At 39.9% G+C, this 23,145-nt stretch overlaps 1 pseudogene; it reads left to right on the forward strand.

The window, feature by feature from the left end:
• LOC116095497 overlaps positions 1-10,620 on the forward strand; it is an 18,891-nt pseudogene extending 8,271 nt beyond the window's left edge.
• The last annotated feature ends 12,525 nt before the right edge of the window (positions 10,621-23,145 follow it).

Here is a 23,145-nt window from a genome sequence, read left to right on the forward strand (position 1 = left end):
TCTCTCTCTCTCTCTCTCTCTCTCTCTCTCTCTCTCTCTCTCTCTCTCTCTCTACTTAGAAGATTAGAAAACAAACAGAAAAATTAACCTTTCTCTGTCTATATGTGAATACATAGGAAAAATTTCTGGGATTACAGCAAAATTCATGAATTGAAGGTACAAAGACACATGCCTGTAAGCCCTGAGGTAAAGATGATAGATAGTTGAAGGACAGTCTAGAGTACAAAGTGAAAACTTGTTGAAATAGATAGATAGATAGATAGATAGATAGATAGATAGATAGATAGATAGATAGATAGATAGATTCTACAAATTCTGCAGAGATTTCCTGATATGTTTAATTTGTAGTGAAAGATATCTTAGAATAATAACAAGTTGACAAGAGTGAATCTGGCATTATACAGGGACTCTGTATAATGAACACATCACAGACATAAGGATCCAGGACTTTAAGGAGAAGAAGGTATTTAGGACCAAACCATTGATGCTGTCTATAATGTTCATAGCGGCTTTAAGGCATTTTGTCCTTTCTTTTAGATGAACTTTTAAATCAAGACTACATTTAGGTATGAATTTTTTCTTTCAGTGCAGGTTTATTAATTTTCTTTGAAGTACTGCTATTGACCAACTGCTTTTTCAGGAGATGAGGTAATGCTATGATAAAGGTAGAATAATTAAGGCATCTTTAAGAAATTTGATTCTAAGTCATGTGTTAGGCAAAGCTAGATGATATTGATCTTTCAATGTGATGCTTATCACAAGAAGACTCATGACATTTTTCGTCTTAGAAATGTTGAATTTCACATTGATAACATTGAGATTCCCAAAACATAGCTTTTCTTAGGGATTGTGTCTATTGACATGCCTTATGACCTTTTTAGTTCCCATAGTCACCTTTCTACCTCTAAAAGTTTGTATAATGAAGTAATGAAATAAATGTGAAACAACGTCCTGAAAATTAAAATAATTTCCTTTTTCAGAAGTAGTTCAGCTCAAAATGGAATAGACTCAACTTTTGCTGCTTCAAATATAGATCTCCTAGTACAGCAACTTTATCCCATTTTGTCTTGCCACTAGTTACAAACCAAACTTTCAGATGGATCTCTGCTAAATAGATCAAGAGGGCATGAGATAGTGACTCCTGCCTTTCAGGTAGTTGTCTGTAAACTAGAATACTACAGTCATGTGATCCTCATATATTCTATTATTCTCTGTTCTAGGATGTGCATCTGGATGCCTACACAAATGTCTTCCTCTGGTGAACTCCTGGCTTGTTCAAATACTGCATTTCTTAGTCTCTTCTGGAATACTCTTTGCTGTGTATTTACTTCTCTGGCACAGAGGTAAATGGAATTAGTAGTGTTGTGATATCCCTTAGTTGATCTCATTTTACTAAAAAAATGTTTCCTGGAAATTTAGTTATGTGAGAAATATAAGTTATTGGGGTTACAGCAAGGTTTTCTTTACTCCTCCATTTCCCACTATCTTGCTAGATAGGCTTTGGAAAATAATATGTAATAGAAAGGTATTCTAAACATCTCCACTGAAAATTACAGTGTCCAACCTTGGAGTTTATAAAACAAGGGGAGAAAAGAAACCCTTTTCATTATTGTGCAATCAGAATAAGCACATTTTTGTTCAAAATATGAACACAAAAATCCAAGGTGATAATAAGCCAAACCAAACCAAACCAAACCCCTAACCCTAAACTCCTCCAAACATCTGCATTCAGCTAAGTGTTTCTTGCTCTTAAATATTCTGTAGGAGAAAATAAGAGAAGCCAAATTATTCCTGATGATAGATGATATTTTGAATTTTCTGAATACACAGGGATTGCAGAAATTTCTTTGGAAATGATAACTATAAATTGAGCTGGAGTATATGTTGAGTATATGTGTAACTCTGTAAGTAACTACCAAGATGCAATGGTTTGCACATCATTAACAATGGACAGAGGAGCACTTGCTACTGAGTTGTGTGTTTCATATGTATTAACTTTCGATCATATATATGGATTACAAATAATTTTCTTATCCTCCTATTTTAGTAGTTCCCTTTTCACTCTGGTTTACTTTTGTTATTTGTTTGTTTTCCAAAAACTTTCTGTTTCCAGTAGTTTCTCCTAGATTTGCTTCTTTTATCTGTCTTTGCTGTTGTATTGAAGAAATTATAGTGGCTGGGCAGTGGTGGTGGCACACACCTTTAATCCCAGCACTTGAGAGGCAGAGGCAAGTGGCTCTCTGAGTTTGAGGCCAGCCTGGTCTACAGAGTGAATTCCAGGACAGCCAGGGCAACAGAGAGAAACCCTGTCTTGAAAAAAAACCCACACCCCTCACAAAAAAAAAGAGAAAAAAAAGAAATCATTGTGGAGGCAAATGCCAACTGTTTCTATTGTTTTCTTTTAGAAGTCTTACAGTTTCAAGCTTTATCTTTACATGTTTGATCTATGGACTGATATTTTTGGTATATAATGTAATACAGAGGCTTGACATCTTTCTTTTACATATATGGACATTTAATTTTCCCAGGACCATTCACTGACAAGAGTATCCTGTTTCCATTGTGTATATATGGTGCCCTTGTCAACTTCAATTGGTTACAAATACATGGGTGTGTTTCTAGGCTCTTTCTTCTGTTCTATTGATGAATCCATTTGTTTTTCTGTCAGCACTGCATTGTTTTCATTACTGTATGTAATGGAGTTTTGAAGTTGGAGATTTAGTCTAGAGGTATAGAGGTAGCTTAGCAAGCATAAGACTCTAGGTTCAGTCCTTAGCACTGAAAACAAAATTACATAATTTAAAGTATAATGCTCCTAAATTTGATTTTTATATACAAGATTTTTGGCTTACTTGGGAATAACTTTGTGGTGCCATATGTACTTTAGAATTGTATTTATTTGTTTGTATTTTGTTTATTCATTATTTATTATTTTTTTTTATATTTTACAGTCCAGTCATTATTCCCCTCCTGGTCTGCCCTGTGACTGTTCCTCCTTCCCATTCCTCCTCCCCCATCTCCAAGCGGACTCACATCCAAACCTCCTCCTTTCCTGGGGCCTCAGCTCCCTGGAGGTTTAGTTGTGTCTTCTCTCACTGGGGCCAGACCAGGCAGTCCTCTGATGTATCAGGGGCCTCACATCAGCTGGTGTATGCTGTCTGGTTTGTGGCTCAGTGTCTGAGAGATCTTGGATTTCAAGGTTAGTTGAGACTCCTGGTCTTTCTATATTGTTGCCTTCCTCCTTAGTTTCTTCCAGCCTTTCTCTAATTCAACCCCAAGAGTCCCCATCTTCTGTCCATTTGTTGGGTGTAATATCTGCATCTGACGCTTTCAGCTGTTTGTTGGGCCTCTCTGAGGACAGCCATGCTAGGCTACTCTCTGTAAGTATACCATACCATCAGTATTAGTGTCAGGCCTTGGAGAATCCCCTTAAGCTGAATCCAATGTTGGGACTGTGACTAGACCTACTTTTCCTCAGCCTCTTCTCCATTTTTTCCTACAGTTCTTCTAGACAGAAACAATTCTGGGACAGAGTTCTTGAGTGTGGGATGGCAACCCCATTCCTACACTTGACGGCCTGTCTTTCTACTGAAGGTGGACTCTACAAGTTGTCTCTCCCCACTGTAGGGCATTTAATCTAAGGTCCCTTCCTTTGAGTCCAGAGAGTCTCTCACCTCCCATGTCTCTGGTACATTCTAGAGGGTACAACTCAAACTTCCCGAGGTTTTCTGTTTCCACTCTTTCTCCTGGCCCTGAGGGCTTCAGTGCTGTTTCCTCCTCCCCTAAAATCTGATCATGTTTCCTATTTCTCCTTTCTGTTACCTCTCTCACCCATTTCCTTCACTCCCACTGACCCCCATGATTGCTTTTTCCTTCTTTCCAAGTAGGACTGAGGCATCCTCACTTGGGCCCTCTGCTTGTTATCCTTCTTGACTTCTAAGGATTCTGTCATGGGTATTCTGTAATTCTGGCTAACATCTACTTATTAGTGAGTACATACCATGCATGTCATTTTGTGTTTGAGTTACTCACTCAGGATGATATTTTCTAGTTACATCCATTTTCCTGCAAAACTCATGATGTCGTCATTCTTAATAGCTGAGTAGTATTCCATTGTGTAAATGTACCACATTTTCTGTATCCATTCTTCTGTTATGGGATATCTGGGTTGTTTCTAGCTTCTGGCTACCAAAAATAAGGCTTCTATAAACATAGTGGAACATGTGCCCCTGTGGCATGGTGAGGCATCTTTTGGGTATATGACCAAAAGTAGTATAGCCAGATCTTCAGGTAGATCTATTTCCATTTTTTCTGAGGAAACTCCAGATAGATTTCTAGAGTGGTTGTACCAGTTTGCAATCCCACCAGCAATGGACGAGTGTTCCTCTTTCTCCACATCCTCACCAACATAAGCTGTCACTAGAGTTTTGATTGTAGTCATTCTGATTGGTATAAGGTGGAATCTCAGGGGCCTTTTGATTTGGGGTTGCTTGATCACTAAGGACTTTGAACATTTTTGTAAATGCTTCTCAGCCATTCAAGATTCCTCTGCTGTGGATTCTCTGTTTAGTTCTATACCACATTTTTTGATTGGGGTTTTTTTTCTTGAGTTCTTTATATATTTTGCATATCAGACCTCTATAGGATGTGGGGTTATTGAAGATTTTTTTCCCCAATCTGTACATTATTGATTTGTTGTATTGACTATGTCCTTTGCTGTACAGAGCCTTTCAGTTTCCTGAGGTCTCATTTATCAATTCTTGTTCTTAGAACCTGAACCATTAGAGTTATGTTTAGGAAATTTTTACCCATGCCAATGATTTAGAGGCTCTTTCCCATTTTCTCTTTTATTGGACTCAGTGTATCTGATTTTATGTTAAGGTCTTTGATCCACATGGACTTGAGTTTTGTGCAAGGTGACAGATTTGTGTCTATCTTCATTTTTCTACATAGAGACTGCCAGTTAGACAAGCGCCATTTATTGAAGATGCTTTCTTTCTTTTTTTTTTTCCATTTTATAGTTTTGGATTCTTTGTCAAAGATCAATTATCCATAAGTATGTGGTTTTACTTCTGTGTCTTCAAATCTATTCCACTGATCAACCTGTTTGTCTCAGTACCAATACCATGCAGGGTTTTTTTTTATTATTTATTTTTTATCACTATTGCTGTGTAGTATAGCTTGAGGTCAAGATTGATGATTCCTCCAGAACTTCACTTATTGTTTTCACTATTGTTAGGTTTTTTTTCCAGATGAAGTTGAGAATTGCTCTTTCCATGTCTTTCAAGAATTCTGTGGAATTTGATGGGGATTGCATTGAATCTGTAGATTGCTTTTGGTAGGTTATCATTTTTTACTATGTTAATTCTATCAATCCATGAGCATGAGAGATCTGTTATTTTCTGAGACCTTCTTCAATTTCTTTTTTGAGAGACTTGAAGTTCTTGTCATATAGATATTTCACTTGTTTGGTCAGAGTTAACCCAAGATATTTTATATTATTTGTGACTATTGTGAAGGGTGTTTTCCCTTAATTTCTTTCTCAGCCCATTTATCATTTATATAAAGGAAGGCTATTGATTTATTTGATTTAATTTTGTATCTAGTCACTTTGCTGAAGTTGCTTATCAGCTGTAGAAGTTCTCTGGTAGAATTTTTGGGGTTGCTTATGTATAATATCCTATCATCTGCAAATAGTGATACCTTGACTTCTTCTTTACCAGTTTGTATCTCCTTGATCTCCTTTTGTTGTCCTACTGCTCTAGCTAGAACTTTGAGTACTATATGGAATAGATATGGGGAGAGTGGGTATCCCTGTGCTGTCCCTGATTTTAGTGGAATTGCTTCAATTATCTCTCCATTTAATTTCTTATTGGCTGTTGGTTTGCTGTACATTGCTTTTATTATATTTAGGTATGGAACTTGAATTGCTAATCTCTAATACTTTTTTACATGAATGGGTGTTGTATTTTGTTAAATGCTTTTTTCAGCATCTAATGAGATGAGTTTTTTTTTTGTCAAGTTACTTATATAGTGGATTATATTAATGGATTGTCATATATTTTACCATCCTTGCTCCCTAGGATGAAGCCTACTTGATTGAGATGAACGATGGTTTTGGTATGTTCTTGGATTTGGGTTGTGAAAACTTTGAATATTTTTGCATTGATATCCATAAGCAAAATTGGTCTGAAGTTCTCTTCTTGTGTTAGGTCCTTGTTTGGTTTAGGTATCAGAGTAATTGCAGCTTCATAGAATGAATTAGATATTGTTCCTTTTGTTTCTATTTTATGGATTAGTTTACAGACTGCACTAAAGTCATCTGGCCCTGTGCTTTTTTTGGTTGGTGGGTTTTTCATGACTTCTTCTATTAGTTTACATGTTCTTGATTTAACTTTAGTATGTGGTATCTGTCTAGAAAATCATCCATTTCATCTAGATTTTCCAATTATTTTGAGTATAGGCTTTTGTAGTAGGATATGCTGATTTTTCAAATTTCCTCAGTTTCTGTTGTTATGTCTTCCTTTTCATTTCTTATTTTGTTAATTTGGGTCCTTTAGTCAGTTTGGCTAGGGGTTTATCTAACTTGTTGATTTTCTCAAAGAACTGGTTTTTGGTTTTGTTGATTCTTTGCATCATTCTCTTTGTTTTTATTTGGTTGATTTTTGCTCTGAGTTTGATTTCTACTCCTCTTGGTGTGTTACCTTCTTTTTGTTCTAGAGCTCTCAGGTATTCTATAAACTTGATAGTGTAGAATCTCTTCAGTTTCTTTACCTGGACACTTAGTGTCCCTTTTAGCACTTTTATTGTGTTCCATAAGTTTAGTTATGCTGTGCCATCATTTTAATTGAATTCCAGGAAGTTCTTTAACTTCTTTTTTTACTTCTTCCCTGACCAAATCATTATTGAGTAGAGAGTTGTTCAGTTTCCATAAGTTGTGGGTGTTTTGATATTTTTTTTGTTGTTATTGAAGTCTAGCCTTAGTCAGTGGTGATCTGATTGAATGCATGGGATTATTTCAGTGTTCTTGTATCTGCTGAGGCTTGTTTTGTGACCAATTATATGGTCAATTTTGTTTTTTTTTTTTTTTTTTTTTTTTTTTTGGTTTTTTGAGACAGGGTTTCTCTGTGTAGTCCTGGCTGTCCTGGAACTCACTCTGTAGACCAGGCTGGCCTCGAACTCAGAAATCCGCCTGCCTCTGCCTCCCAAGTGCTGGGATTAAAGACGTGCGCCACCACGCCCGGCCGATATATGGTCAATTTTGAAGAAGGTACCATGAGATGCTGAGAATAAGTATATTCTTTATTTTAGGGTGAAATTTTCTGTATATATCTGTTAAATATATTTGGTTCATAACCTCTACTAGTTCTACTATGTCTCTGTTTAGTTTCTGTTTCAGTGTCCTTTCATTATTGAGGGTCTTGTGTTCAAATCTTACACTATTATTGTGTGGGGTTTGATGTATGTTTTGAGCTTTAGTAGAGTTTCTATTATGAAAGTGGGTGCCCTTACATTTGGGGCATAGTTGTTCAAAATTGAGAGTTTCTCTTGATCAATTTTTCCTTTGATCATATTATTATTATTATTATTATTATTATTATTATTATTATTATTATTATTGGATGTTAGTATGGCAACTCTAGCTTGTTTCTTAGGGCCATTTGCTTGGAAGATTTTTTTCCATCCTTTTACTCCAAGATAGTATTTGTCTTTGTTATTTCGGTGTGTTTCCTGTATGCAGCAAAATGCTGGATCTTGTTTGTGTATCCATTCTGTTAGCTTATGCCTTTTTATGGGTGAGTTGAGTCCATTAATACTGAGAGAAATTAAAGACCTACGGCTGTTGGTTCCTGCTATGTTTGGTTTTGTTGATGGCGTTATGTGCCTATGATTCTTTCCTTTTGTCTTTGTTGTGAGATGATTAATACCTTGTTTTTTCTTGGGTGTACGTACCCTTGTGTTGGACTTTTCCTCCTAGAATCCTCTGTAGGGCTAGACTGGTAGAGAGATGTTGTCTGAATTTGGTTTTGCCCTGAAATATTTTGGTATCTCCATCTATGTTGATTGAGAATTTTGCTGGGTATAGTAGCCTGGGCTGGAAATTGTGTTCTCTTAGGGTCTGCATGACCTCTGTCCAGGCTGTTCTGACTTTTAGTGTTTCTGATGAGAAGTCTGGTGTAATTCTGATAGGTTTATCTTTGTATGTTACTTGGCCTTTTTCCTTTACAGATTTTAATATTCTTTCTTTGTTCTGTACATTTAGTGTTTAGATTAGTATGTAACAAGAAGATTTTCTTTTCTAGTTCAATCTATTTGGTGTTCAACAGGCTTCTTTTACCTTTATCACTCAATCTTTCTTAAAGTTGGAGACATTTTCTTTTATGATTTTGTTGAAGACTTTTTTGGGTCATTTGAGCTGGGAGTCTTTGCTTTCTTCTATTCCTATTATTCTTAGGTTTGTTCTTTTCATTGTGTCCTGTATTTCCTGGATATATTGGATTAGGAATTTTTTTATGTTTTGAATTTTCTTTGGCAGTTGTCTCAATATCTTCTAGAGTATTTTCTACACCTGAGACTCTCTCTTCTATGTCTTGTATTCTGTTGATGATGTTTACATCTGTAATTTCTAACTTCTTTCCTAGGTTTTCCATTACATAGGTTGCCTCCATTTATGTTTTCTTTATTGTTTATACTTCCACTTTTAAGACTTGGACTGCTTTATTCAATTCCTTCACCTGTTTGATTGTGTTTTCCTATATTTGTTTAAGGGATTTATTTGTTTCCTCTTTAATGGCTTCTACCTGTTTACTTGTATTTTCCTGTATTTCTTTCAGTGAGTTATTTATATCCTCTTTAAAAGACTCTATTATCTTCATGAGATTGGATTTTAGGTCAGCTTCCTGATTTTTAGGTGTGTTGGTATTCCCAGGGGTTGCTATGGTCAGAAAACTGGGTTTTGATGATGCTGACGTCTATTGGCTTCTGTTGCTTATGGTCTTGTTATTGCCTCTCACCATCTGGTTATCTCTAGTGATACCTGGTCTGTCTGTCTCTGTCTGGAGCCTGTCTCCTGTGTTCCTGGGTTGTTTCAGATCTCCTGGGAGACCTGTTGCCCTGGCTGCAGCAAATGTCCTGTTTGGCCTTCAGACTGTGGAGTCTTCTGAGGGACAGACAAGCTGCTGTTCTATTATCTTTGCTACAGCAGATCTCCTGGGGGCCTTCAGACTCTTGGATTTTCAGAAGAGCAGTCAATCTGTTGTGCTGTGTGTAGCTGTTCTCCCGGGAGGCCTTCAGATTGTGGGGTTTGTTGTCCTGTGTGCAGCAGAACTCCAGGTAGTCCTTCAGACTGTGGTGTCTTCATAGGAACAGACAGCTGGTGATTTGCCCCAGCAGAAACCTCAGGCTGCAAGGGGAGTGGAATGCAAGGGACAGGGGATTGGGCAGTGATGGGTTTGGAGTCTGCTAGGGTCCTCAGGGTTCCCAGCTGCTAAAATTGTTTGAGAGGGTCCTTTACCTATTGTCTTGCATGTAACAGAACTTCTGGGAGCCTTTCAGACAGTGGTTTATTACATTTCAATATTGTTTTTCTTCAGAATTTCATACATGACCACTATAATTATATAATTTTGACTTTTTCTCTCCCACTCCAAATTCTCTTGTGGCCTGCCCTTCAACCCCTTAAATTTATGATCTCTTATTTATTAATAATTACTGGATATATATATATATTTCTTTTTAATACATAAATATAATCTGCTGAGCCCACTAAGTGTTGCTCACATGTATATGTGTTTAGAGCTAAGCATTTGGTATTTGATAAACTTATCAGGGGCTTCTCTTTGTAGAAGACTGATTTTTTTCTCCCTTGTTCTCCATTGTTCAGCCAACAATTGTCTATAGCTCTTAATCTAGGGGTAGGGTCTTGTGGAATTTCTGCCAACCACATTGGCATGTCAGCTGTTGTTTTCATTGTTCAGATTTTACTTAAGAGACCATTTTGCTGTGGGATCCTGAGTGCCTCAGCTTCCTAACTGCTGACAATATTGGTATGCATCACAGTACTCAGCCTGAATTAAAGACATTTGGTAGCATTCAAAGGAATAATAAATGATATTTCAAAGAGTTGAACCGCACAATCTCACTAGTTTCCTAATATTGTCACCTTCTGTAGTCTCTCATTCAGATCCTCAGTTTCCCTTATATAATAACTGGATAGCTGAATTGCTAATTGTGTTATTTTTCTGACAATATGTATTATCTTACCAATCATTGTCTTATTAAAACAGCTTTCACCCACATGTCTGACTAAATGAGAGAAGAACAAGGATGACATCATGAGCAGCCAAACAGGACTGGGAAAAGCCCATGAAGCCTCAACCTTGTATAGAAAACAACCAAGAAAAAGTTGGGGGCAGGAGAAATGATTTCCACAGGGAAGAGCTGCCAACTGATTGTCCAGTGCCAGAACATCAACTCTGAAAACATATATACAAGTCATATTATACAAGTAGAACAAGCTATATTTAGGATTATATTATTATATTTATTATGTATTCAATATGTATCCCTATGTTTGTGTATATATACATACATATGTTATATATATACATATACATATATAAATATATGTATATACATATATGCAACAAAATTACTGAAAAAAAAGAGGCCATGTCTTTGAAGAAGATTAGGGATGCTTTTATGGGGATGATAGAAGGGAAGAAAGTGAAAAGAAAAATATAATTAAATTAGAAGATTAATAAGATGAAGTAAGTAAAAAGCAGAGGTATGGACTTCTTTTGGCTAGGCCCTCTAGCCCAGTAAGCAAATATAGACCACCCAGAACCACAAGGAGCTGGGCATGGATCTAACAGGATAATCAGTTGGAATGTGTAAAGCAGAGTGTAACACCCATTTGGCAGAGAGGCACATTTGTAGCAAAGGTGTCTTCCAAATATATTTACATATTAATAAGTATTTATTAAGTAAATGAGAGGAGTAAGAAGCTCATACCCTGATAGCAACATAGGCTACAAATGAGTGACAATTCTTGGTGCACTCCTTACAGAGGGGAAAGTAAGCTTGCAATTGCAAGGATATTGTTCAGGAGGGGTAGGGGCTAGGTGTGAACTCAGGCCACTGGGAATGGCATAGTGCTGCCTGTGGCTCATTTCTTCAGAGAAGAATGAGGGCATAGCAGGTATAAGAGAGCTGAGCCCAAATTGTTCTGCTCTCCCCATTCAGAAAGGCCATCTGTCCCCTTAGAGCTCTACTGCCTAATCACCCTATACCTTGTCCCCAGATGCCTCCTCACAACTGCTTGTGGCTCAGCCCAAGTTTTGTATCTGGTCTAATCCTAAACCAGCAGGTTTGGTCATAAAATACCGAAGTTATCAGAACATGGCAGTGAACACTGAATCCTGGAGGGCAAGGACCTGATGTATCTTAGGGTCCTACTGAAGGACCCTGAATACTGCCGAGGACATCCCTAGGAAAGTGCCAGCTTTCTGTCTGTTCCCCAGTAAAAGCCTTCTCAGGAGAGTTCTGTTCAAATCAGAACTTCTGTGCCAAGAGCATCTCTTCTTCCACCTCTGATTGCACCTACCAGACTTGGCACCAGCACTTCTGAGAATCCAACTCTAGTCTATAGAGGCAGGATGCACAGGGAAGAGAAGTCTGACTGTTAAATAGAGACTGAATGAAGTATAGAACAGTCTGAAATATGTGGCATTAAAATTTCTGAATAATATTTGAATTGAAGATGTTTGTTCAGACTTAAAATGTCAGAATTTCCATGCAATTGTCACCAGAAAATGACCTGAATTTTAATTTAGGAATATAAGAAGAATGTCCCAATGAACAACCAGCTTTAGAAAATTGCCTTTAGGGTCACTTCCCTGAGTCCAGCCTGTTTCCCCTTCAGTAAATGGGCGATCAGACTCATCTTCTGCATCTTAGCTTGGTCTCCCTTAGGCTTTTGACTATGTGCTTATTGAAGACTTTAGCATTCTTGGAATCCTTGCTAAAGAATTAGATCCCCCTAACTTCTCAGTCTCATCATTCTTGATCACTTCCTACCATTTCAGTCCTTTTGGACAGCTCATGTATCCCATACACTCAGCCTCTCCTGCTGTGTCTATCATGCCATTCTGCAGGGTACAGGTGAAGAGAATGCCTTGCCAACTGTCATAGGGCACTGGCCTATGGGTCCCTTAAGGGAGCTCTTCTATTCTCCACACCCCTCAGAGTTGGGGTGAGAACTCTTCCTGTGCTTCCTTGATGCTGGGCTATATGATGGGGGGTCAGAGGGGCCACTCTGGCATGAGGCATGCTTGCCTTACCTCTGGGATTTGTGAGTGCTGTGTCCTCCATGACATTCTTTCCTCAGATGCCTTCTCTGACTCCTAGTCTATGGACATCCTGAGCTCCAGAGCATGCTGCTCATTTTTCCAAATGCAACAGCTGATTTGGGTCCTGACTGCCTTAGAAAGGAGATCCTGGATGGTTGAACTGTCTTATTTTTATTCATGGCTCCCACTGAGTAGAGCAAAGCCATTGAGGGGATGTAATGAGATTAGTCTTTTAGAAATTCCTCTTGAAGTCAGTGTGTGACATAGGCAAAAATGAAGCAGCTGGTGCTACAGTGTAAACAGAGCAGGGCATAGAACAAGGTAGAGATGAAAGGTCCAATCTAGCTGTTTGTACTAAGCAAGATGTGTGCCAACCTTCACGGTTCTTTCCCTTAGGGTCTTCTCCACCACCTGGGAGTCCTTCTCCTTACTTAGTCCCCAGCATCACAAGAATGAAGCATATTCAGTTTTGAATCAATGCAAAGGACTGATATTGCCCACAGAAAAGATCAGTTGGCAAGGACTATACATGGTGGGACTGATTGTTCTGGCAGCATGTGTATAGTAGAGGATTGCAAATTCGATCATCAGTGGGAGGAGAGGCCCTTGGCCCTGTGAAGATTCTGTGCTCCAGTGTAGGGGAATGTCAGGGCCAATAAGTGGGAGAGGGTGGGGTGGCAGGCATGGAGAGGGGGGAGGCAACAGGGGTTTGTTCTTGTTGTTTTTGTTCATTTGTTTGTTTTTTGGAGGGGAAACTGGGAAAGGAGAAATTATATGACATGTAAATAAAGAAAATATCTAATTAAAAAATAAATAAATAAGAAAATGTAAAAAAAAAAAAAAAAGATCAGTTGGGAGCTTTTGATCAAGTGAGGGAATTGCTGATGGGGGAGGCCTTGAGCATGTGATGTCAGATGCTTGAGCATAGAGAGCAGTATCCAGCCCTTTCCTTTCCATGTACCATACAATCTGTCCTTTCATGAAAGGGAAGGATCATTCATGCAGCTGCCTACAAGTCTCCTGTCTCCTTGTAGGGTTCTTTACCTCTGTAATGCTGGGCAGGCTCTGTGTACCTCCTACTGGCCTGTACCCAGGCTACTTACAAGTCCTTCCTGTAAAACCACTCTTTGCCAGGAACCCTGCTGACAACTTCCTTATTGACAATAAAGGATAGGAGACTAATGTTTAAGATTACTGCTTATTTTACTGGGTCACTTACATAACAAACAGTGGCATCTGGACATGGATTTATCATTATTATTATTATTATTATTATTATTATTATTATTATTATTATGTTCAGATGAAAAATATTAGTTAATGCCTGGGCTTGTGTGGGTTATGACTCTGGGCTTGGATGACTCTAAAAGCTCTCAGGACCACGGTCCCTTCTCTTCTGGCCCTTTGTCTCTAATGAGAGAACGGTGAAGGACTATCTATTCCTGCTTGACGTTGGGTAGATATCTGCTCTGAGCTGTTCCACTCTGTCTGGATTAAGAGCTGCCCAGGCCCCCAGGGGATGTGGGAGTGGAGCCCAGGCCCCCAGGGGATGTGAGAGTGGAACCCAGGCCCCCAGAGGATGTGAGAGTGGAACCCAGGCCCCCAGGGGATATGGGAGTGGAGCCCAGGCCCCCAGGGGATGTGGGAGTGGAGTCCAGGCCCCCAGGGGATGTGGGAGTGATGACACACAGCTCAGTGTGAGGCTCTGTCATTGTGGTCACAGTCTTCTCTCACACCTGGGCAAACAGGTTTCTCAAGGCAGGCAGACAGCATTTCAGTTTCCAGAAGAACAAATTCTGATCTCTGATGTATAGCATAGCTTCTTTGCTTGATCGTATCATGTCGTATGCTTGAAAACACAATTAGCAAGTATAGCTGAAGCATTCTTACTTCATGCTTCAAATGTGAGCTTGATGGAGCTCATCATTTTAAATATAAAGTTATAAAGATTAAATTAAATGACATCAAACCATCTCATGACTTACAATTTCTTTATATTAACTATGTTTTTCTTTTAATATAATATCTTTATGATTCCTTGGGAATTTCACATTGTGTACCCCAATCACACTCACTTTTCAGTCCTCCCCTCTCCTGTCTTCTACTCTTGTGACCTTCCCTGAAAAGAAGAAATGGAAAAAAAAAAGAAGTGAAAGAAAAGAAATTCCATTTTGTGTTGTTTATATACTCACTGGAGTATGATCAAACTCTACGTGGGCAGACCGGTAAGGAAAACTGCGTCTTTCCCCATCTGTACCCATACCAGAGCCATCAATTGTGAAGCCCTGCAGTTCACCATCCTTATCACAAATTTTAAGTTTTTCCTTTGATGGCTTCCCTTGTAGGTTGTTACATTTTGGGGGAAGGTGTGGGGTAGAAGTAGAGATTTCTATTTTCCTTTTTTAAACTATTCATCTTGTAGTCATTGATACCACTGAGAGACTATTCTCCTTCCTCTTTATAGTCAACAGGAGCATAAATCCTGAGCTTCTATGTGGCTTCTGGCAACTGCACAGACTATGAATAGCACAGACCACAGAATATCCACATGTTCCTCAGCATCAGCATCTACCATGGACCTCCTCAGACGTCAACATGGCCCTCTGCCAAGGCACAAGCCATGGGCCAGCATGGCTTCTGAGAGAACTGCAGACAATGGAGGTCTTTCAAGAAGGTCCAATCTGGTAAATTTACCATTCCTCATCTCTTTTTTTTATTATATATTTTCTTTATTTAAATTTCAAATGATATCTCCTTTCCCAGTTTCCCCTCTAAGAAAAGCACCTATTCCTTGCCCCCTTCCCCTGCTCATCAACCTACCCTCTCCTGTTTCCTGACCCTGGCATTCTCCTACACTGGGTCATAGAGCCTTCACAGGACCAATGGTCTCTCTTCCCATTGATGACTGACTAGACCATCCTCTGCTATACATATGCTGCTGGAGCCATGAATCCCACCATGTGTACTCTTTGGTTGGTGGTTTAGTTCCTGGGAGCTCTGAGGGTACTGGTTAGTTCCTCCTATGGAGCTGCAAACCCCTTCAGCTCCTTGGGTCCTTTCTCTAGCCCCTTCATTGGGGACCCTGTGCTCAGTCCAGTGAATGGCTGTGAGCCTCTACTTCTGTATTAGTCAAGCACTGGCAGAGCCTCTTAGGAGACAGCTATATCAGGCTCCTGTCAGCCAGCACTTGCTGGCATCCACAATAGTGTCTGGGTTTGGTGATTGTATATGGGAAGGATCCCCAGGTGGAGCAGTCTCTGGATTGTCCTTCCTTCAGTCTCTGTTCACTGTGTCTTTGCAACTCCTTCCATGTATATTTTGTTCCCCCTTTTAAGGAGGATCAAAGTATCCACACTTTGGTCTTCCTTCTTCTTGAGTTTCTTGCGGTTTGTGGATTGTATTTTGAGTATTCTGAGCTTCTTGACTAATATTCACTTATCAGTGTGTACATATCATGTGTGTTCTTTTGTGATTGGGTTATCTCACTCAGGATGATATTCTCCAGATTCATCCATTTCTTCATCTCAAATATCATTTCACTGTTCAGAGTCAGGGTGTTTATGTGGCTGGGAAACTTCTTCAGGGGCTAAGTGTGCACAATCTTTAAGCTGTTTCACACCATTCTGTTGACCTTACTGTGTAACAACCTGTTTCTACATGAACTGCAACCCTCTCTCAAACCTCTTTTCACTGAGTGTGCAACATTGTGCTCCTCCATCTTTCCCACCTCTCCTTTTGTTCATCATAACAGGATTGGAAGCTCCAGGCTGTCACAGTATACACTTTTTTACACAAACAGCTTTACATGCAAATGTTCATTGCAATGAGGCATCATTGTTGATCTGATCTGGCTTCTGCTACACCATCAATTCTAGAACTCCAGTGGAGACTTCTCTCAAATATCCTACTGTTGCCTAGAACCATGGAGTTCCTGCAACACACCAGTACCTCACAGAGTAGATGTTGAGGTGGATGAACTCAAAGCTCTGGATCTGAGCTGGGTAGTAGCTGCGTTGGTCAGCCTAGGTCTCCATTAGGCCAGCAAGGGCAGGACTAGCACTCCTGCTACAACCAGAGCTGCCTATTAACTGTTTTCAGAAGACTGGAGAAACTAAAAGGAAATTCTCTTCTGTTTTCCCCAACACATGTAGATGTGAGAGCTGAAAGGACATCCAAGCAGTTAGGACATTCAGAGTCATGTTGGGATTAGACCACAGCTCAGGCACAGGTATGAGAGGCACCCCCACCAGTGCTCCCTTCCCCTAGGGAAAGTGCTCAGGGAAAGTAAGAAATAACAGTGCAGACAACTAAAGCAGAACAATTTCAGATTCATTTAGTTTCCTTACCAAACCTGTCCCCTGAGCCAGGGGGACAAAGCACTTTGCATTTTCTGTCCTTTTTGTCTTTTAGAAGAAGATAATTACCATCCCACAAGCTTATGGAAGAAGATAAAATTGGTTGAGAATGTGTTTTTCTTTTTTCCTAGCAGTAATGCCTCTTTCCTGAGGTCCTATCAGGATTCCAGGATGGAGTGTTATAGCCTCTTTCATGGCCTGAAACTGCATCTTCGAGAATCAGGAAACTGAGTCTTATGTCATACCAGGAGGAGTATCTGTCTATGGTGGTTTAAATAAAAATGGTCCCATAGGTAAAAATTAAGTGGCATTATTAGGAGGTGTGGCCTTGATGGAGGTGTGGTTTTGTTCGAGAAATTGTGCCACTAGGGGGAGTGCTTTGAGGTCTCAGATGTTCAAGCCATGCCCAGTATAGCTGTTTCTTTTCTACTGTGTAAGGGTCAAGGTGTAAAACTCTTAGCTCCTTCTCCAGCACCATGTTTGCCTGCATGCTGCTGCCATGCTTCCTGGAAACTCTGAAACTGTAAGCCAGATCCAATTAAATGTTTTCCTTCATAAGAGTTGCCTTGGTCCTGGTATCTCTTTATGGCAATAGAAACCCTGAGACAATGCCCAAGAATTTGCATTTGTAAATGTGATGGTAACACTTGTTCCCTAATCTGTTTGAAACATTGAATGTGATAATCGATAATGAACAAGGTGCTGAAATGGGACCTTTTCTGTCTCACTTCTGGCTGACACCTGGAAGTAGAATTCAAGAAACTTCAGAACATCATAGGCTATTGCTTTTTCTCCTAATTCCGTACCAGAACTTTAAGGTAAGAACCTGTTGTGATTGTTGTGTGGCTTCAGGAAGACCATGCCAAACAGTTCCACAGGAGGTTTATTGAGAGAGAGAAGGGCAAGGTGGTGATGGAAAGAGAAGGGCTGGGGAAGACAGAGAGTGAGAGAGATCAGAGGGGCCTTCATACGTGGACAATGACATAGTCACAGGTAAAGGTGGGAGGAGATTCTGGGAATATAGTGGCTGTTGCCTTGTCAACAGTTGTGCAGGTCTCGCCTATGTGATGTCATGGGTTTCAGAGGTCCTGATACCAACATACCTCCCTTATTATTATAAAGAGGAGAAAAAAAAGGAGGGGAGGGGGAAGCCGATGGTCAAAAGGGAATGAATGTGTCCTGTCTCTTAAGCTGCTTCCTGCTATCTAGGGGAGTCAATTTTAGGGTGCAGCTGACTTTCACCATAGTCCACTTGGTAAACATTCAAATCAGGTTCCTCTCTGGACAGTGGCTCTTCTGTGGGTAGTGGCTGGTAATCCTATAACAGGGACTGATTAATAGTTTGGTTAGAAATTTTTTTTGTATTTGTCATTGAAGGAATGTAGAAACAAGGTTAATGAGGCCGGGAGCAAATAATAACAGCAGGAGGATAACTAGAAAAGGCTTTATAGTTCAGATGGCTGTGTAGAGCAGAGACTAAAAGAAAGGCCATTCAGAGACTGTCCTACCTGGGGATTCATCCGGTATACAGTTACCAAACCCAGACACTGTTGTGGATGCCAAGAAGTGCTAAAAAGAATGCATATGGCTGTCTCTTGAGAGACCCTGCCAGAGCCTTAGAAATACAGAGGCAGATGTTAGCAGTCAACACTTGGACTGAGTGCGGGGTCTCTAATTGAGGAGTTAGAGAAGGGACTGAAGGAGTTGAAGGGCTTTCCAACCCCATAGGAAGAACAATATCAACCAACTAGATCCCCCAGAACTCACAGAAACTAAGCCATCAACAAAGGAGGTACTTGGGACATCTGACAGTGGGCATGTGGGTACAATCAAGTTGCCAGTCAGTTCCAGGAAGGGAACTTCTAGCTTGATGGGTAAGAAAAGGGGTGCCACAATATCTTGAGTTGGAGTCTGACATCTGACAGATTTTGCAAGAAGCAGTAATAGAGTTTAAGAAACTTAAGTCCTCAGGAATGGGTTGTAGGTGGGTCTTCACAAAAGAAGACAATGCTTGGCTGTTAGGATGAAAGAGTTGGTGAAGATAGGACAGAGTTTGGTGAGTGTCAGGGGAGTGTGGGGGTGGGGGATGTGGGTTGCAGTGTAAGGATATCCTGAGGAGGATGAGATGAGTCCAGGCCCCTAAGGGCCACAGCTCTAGCTGCCTCATCAGCTTGGTTGTTTCCCTTGGAGACAATTGATTTGTTCTGGTGGGATCTGCAGTGGACAATACCAATAGCTGTAAATAGCTGTAGGGAGATGGGAGGCTTTTAGCATGACCAAAATGTGGTTTGCATTAGTTACTGATCCTTCTTTTGTGGTAAGTAACCTGTGCTCCTTCCAGATAGAAGCATGGGACAGGAGGATATGGAAAGCATATTTGGAATCTGTGTAGATGTTGATGGATAGCTCCTGTGCCAGTTGAAAATCATGGGTAAGGGCTATTAGTTCAGTCTGTTGATTAGTAGTATGAGTAAGAAGGGCCTGTGCCTCTACCACCTCGGTGTCTGATACTATGGCATAGCCAGCTTTTCTAACCTCTTCATATAGAAAGAAGTTTCCATCTGTATGCCATGTATAATTGGCTTGAGGCAATGTGCCCTCCTGTGTGTGTGAAGGATGAGGTAATAGTTCCTCTAAAGTTTCAGTGCAGGAGTGAGATAGGGAGTGGTTAGTATTAGGTCAAGGAAGAAGATTGGAAATATTAAGAGGCAGACATGATTGGAAGGTGAGTGTGGAGTCTTCTATTAGCATTACCTGAAGAGACAGAACCCTAGAGGGAGGCAGAGTCTGTAAGCCTTTGTAAGCTAGGAGCTGTGACAGGTTATGAGAAGAGAGGATAGTTATAGGTGACCACAAGGTTAGTTTTTCTGACTCTCAAATAAAGAGCTCAGTGTCTACTAAGGTATGAATACAAGGTACCCATCCCTGGATGGTTAGATTTAATTTCTTTGACAAGTATGCTACAGGTGCAAAAGAAGGTCCTAGTTGGTGATCTAAGGCACTATATATACATTTTGGGCACAAGGCTTGGAGAAATTGAACTGGAACTGACCTAGAAGCCTCTTCCCTGAGGTTTTGAAGGTGCTATGGAAACTATGAAAGGGAGGAAAGTAATTAATTGTTCTACCTGCTGTAAAGCCTGTGAACCACAATGACCAGCCTAGCGAAAAACCACCAAAGATGTAATAGTGTCACTTAGGTTTGGGGGATAATCAACAGCCTCATAATTGAGTTTGAAGGTTTTCTTAATAAGAGGGAATTTATGCCTGATTCTGTAAACCTAGCCAAATATCCATGACTGCTGAAGTCATGTACCTTCGAATACCTAATACTGCCCTTTTCCTAAACTGGTTTCAAAATTGTTATCCTAGATAAGTAAGGATACTTACCCATAGATAAGTAAGGCCATCATGCCTCATCAAAGAAGCTTTTTGTTGTTGTTGTTGTTGTTGTTGTTGTTGTTTTTGCAACAATCCAGTTGTTGTCTCCCTCTCAGTTCACCATAGGCAAATGGATAGAGATAAATCTCAGTCTGGGTGTTAACCCAAATATTGTTTGTATACTCTTTTATGTGTATATTATTTTTTAAGTCTTCAATAGGCTTACTAAAATCCATGTAAACACAGAGATAAAATACCAAATAAAGGACTGGGTATGGGGAAGATTGCCTCATAAAGGGGAAATAGAATTTATAGTTACTGAGAAATATGTGAGAACTGGAGTAGGAGGACTAAACTGGGAGAAGGAGGGAAATAAGGACTAAAAGAGGGAAACAATGGAGGGACAACTAATACTAATCCCTATTTGAGGAGTCATATGGAGACAGACTATTGTAGAATTTTCTTAAAATATATGCTTATATGAAAGAAATCTAAATGGAATAACTAAAATAACAGGAGAGATGATGTCTCAAATAGACATCTTTGCCACCAAGTGAATCATCTTATGTCAGGAATGGGCTACATCTAATAGAATTATTGGCTTAAGTGGTCATGCAAACCCCAAAACAATTCAGGCTATTGACAAGGCCATTGTTTGTTCTCCATAAACTGATGGCAATACCCTATTGCTGATGACAACACTTACAAATCTCACTGAAGTCAAGTCAGTGCCTAACTAGAGTCCAGCCCCTCCCTCAATACGCCACCCCCAAGGTCAACTGACCAGTGTTCATGATGCTGGAGGTTTTTTGTACACCACCAGAGAAGAAACATAACCTTCAACCCAGCTACAACTCTTACGTCTACGATATTGACCTACCTGTTGGTAGGGTGATGCAATAGTGACACAAACTTTCATGGTATTAGAACTGGAGACCACATACAGACTAGAGAGCTAGTGTCAAAGGCAAAGGCTGGCTGTAAATAAACCCCATAATTTCCCGCCAGGGTTTTTTCACCAGATTTCCACTTGTAGGGAATTTGATGGAAGGAAGGAAGCTAATGGCAAACATAGACAAGAAAAGACAGCAAGCTGCTTGTGGGTAGAATAGACCTTCTTGTATCTGCTTTGTCCTGCCTCAGGGTCTGGCATGGAATAAGTTAGATAGGGCCTTGTTAATCTGTCCTTGCTTCATTTGTTTCTTACTAAAGCCAGAGAGAACTTTGCAGAAATGATACATACATTAATGTATGTCACTCTAAAATTTTACATTCTGGTAAAATCTTTCAGTGGTGTCCCAGTACTGTTCAAATCAGTCCAGAAGTCCTGAGTGCAGTTTACCAGTCAGTGGTCTGCCTCTGCAGGTGCATTTTTATCTCACCCCTCACTTCTTTGTGTTTTTCATAATCACCCCAGTGTTAGCTTCATTTTTAGGCATAGTGCTGGGCTTTTTCCTGCTGCTATTACCTTTGCTCAGTGAGCTTTTCTATTGTTGTCCCTTTGCTTTTTACTCTCACTATTTGTGTTCTTCCCATAACTCCAGTGAGCAATGTTGGTCTAGATCTTGCTTGTTATGTTATCTCCTGCACGTGACAGACACATACTTCATCTCTCATTCCAGAAGGACAGAATTTTCTTTTCAAAGGCAACACCTATTTTGGAAATAGCTATGTTCTTTCATGTCAGACCCAATGTGGGTTCCAAGAAGCTAAGTTTAGTGAGTGGGACATAAACTGAGAACAAACCCACGTAGAGAGCTACAAAGGAGAGGAAACTCCAGCTTGAGAGACAGGATGCCTTTTAAACCTTTGTGTTAAAACCTCTTTCTTCTGAGTGGAAGAACTTTAAGTGACAAAAATATATTAACATATAAATATTTATGCATGTAAATTTCATTTTATTTATCAAAGGAACAGCATATAAATTTCATTATACATTTGTATGTTCAGTAGAAAAACAGAAATTTTTTATGCTTTAAAGGGGAAATAATAACTATAAAACTCATGTTTTATTATTCTTTACAGTTGAATAGAATTCTATTGTGAATATGTACCATACTTTCTGCATCCATTTGTAAACTTAAAGTTGTTACCCTTTCCTAGCTATTGTGAGTAGAGCAGCAGTGAATATGGCTGCACAAGTGTCCATGGAGGAGGACATCAAGTCCTGTACACCTACTCTTAGCTTTTTGAGAATTCAGCACACTGATTTCCAGAGTGATTGTTCTATTTTACACTCTCATCAACAGTGAATGAGGGTTCACCCCTTTCTCCATCCTTCCTAGCAGTTTTGTCAATTACTTTTCTTGATCTTTGCCATTGTCTTTGAAGTAAGATGAAATCTCAAAGTGATTTTAATTTTAACTTCTCTGCTTGCTAAGGATGATGAACACTGCCCCACCTAGGGATCGACTGCATCTGCAGACACCAACCCCAGACACTATTGCTAATGCCAAGAAATACTTGCTGACAGCAGCCTGGTATAGCTGGTCCCTGAGAAGCTCTGTCAGAGGCTGACCAATACAGATACAATGCATGCAGACAAATATCAGACTGAGCATGGAGACTCAATGGAGAAGTTAGGACAAGGCCTGAAGGAGCTGAAGGGGTTTGAAACCCCATAGGAAGAACAACAATATCAACCAACCAGACCCCCCAAAGCTCCCAGGGACTAAACCTAGTGGTACCAAAGAGTACACATGAGAGCACCCATGAATCCAGCTGGATATGTAGCAGAGGATGGCCTTATCTGGCATCAAAGGGAGGGGTGCCCCTTGTTCCTGTGGAGGCTCGATAACTCAGAGTAGGGGAATGGTAGGGCACTGAGGCAGGAGTGAGTAGGTGGGGGGAGCACCCTCATAGAGGCAGGCAGAAAGGGGAGAGGATGGGGGTTTGTGGCAGGGAAACTGGAAAGGGGGGATAACATTTGAAATGTAAATAAATAAAAATCAATAAATAATGGAAAAAAGAATATTTATTTATTTATTCATTTATTGGTCTTAAGGCATTTATTGTAGAAGAGAGAGAGGGAAGGAGAGAGAGAGAGAGAGAGAGAGAGAG

Source organism: Mastomys coucha, unplaced genomic scaffold (assembly GCF_008632895.1).
Source record: "Mastomys coucha isolate ucsf_1 unplaced genomic scaffold, UCSF_Mcou_1 pScaffold18, whole genome shotgun sequence".
Taxonomy (NCBI): Eukaryota; Metazoa; Chordata; class Mammalia; order Rodentia; family Muridae; genus Mastomys; species Mastomys coucha.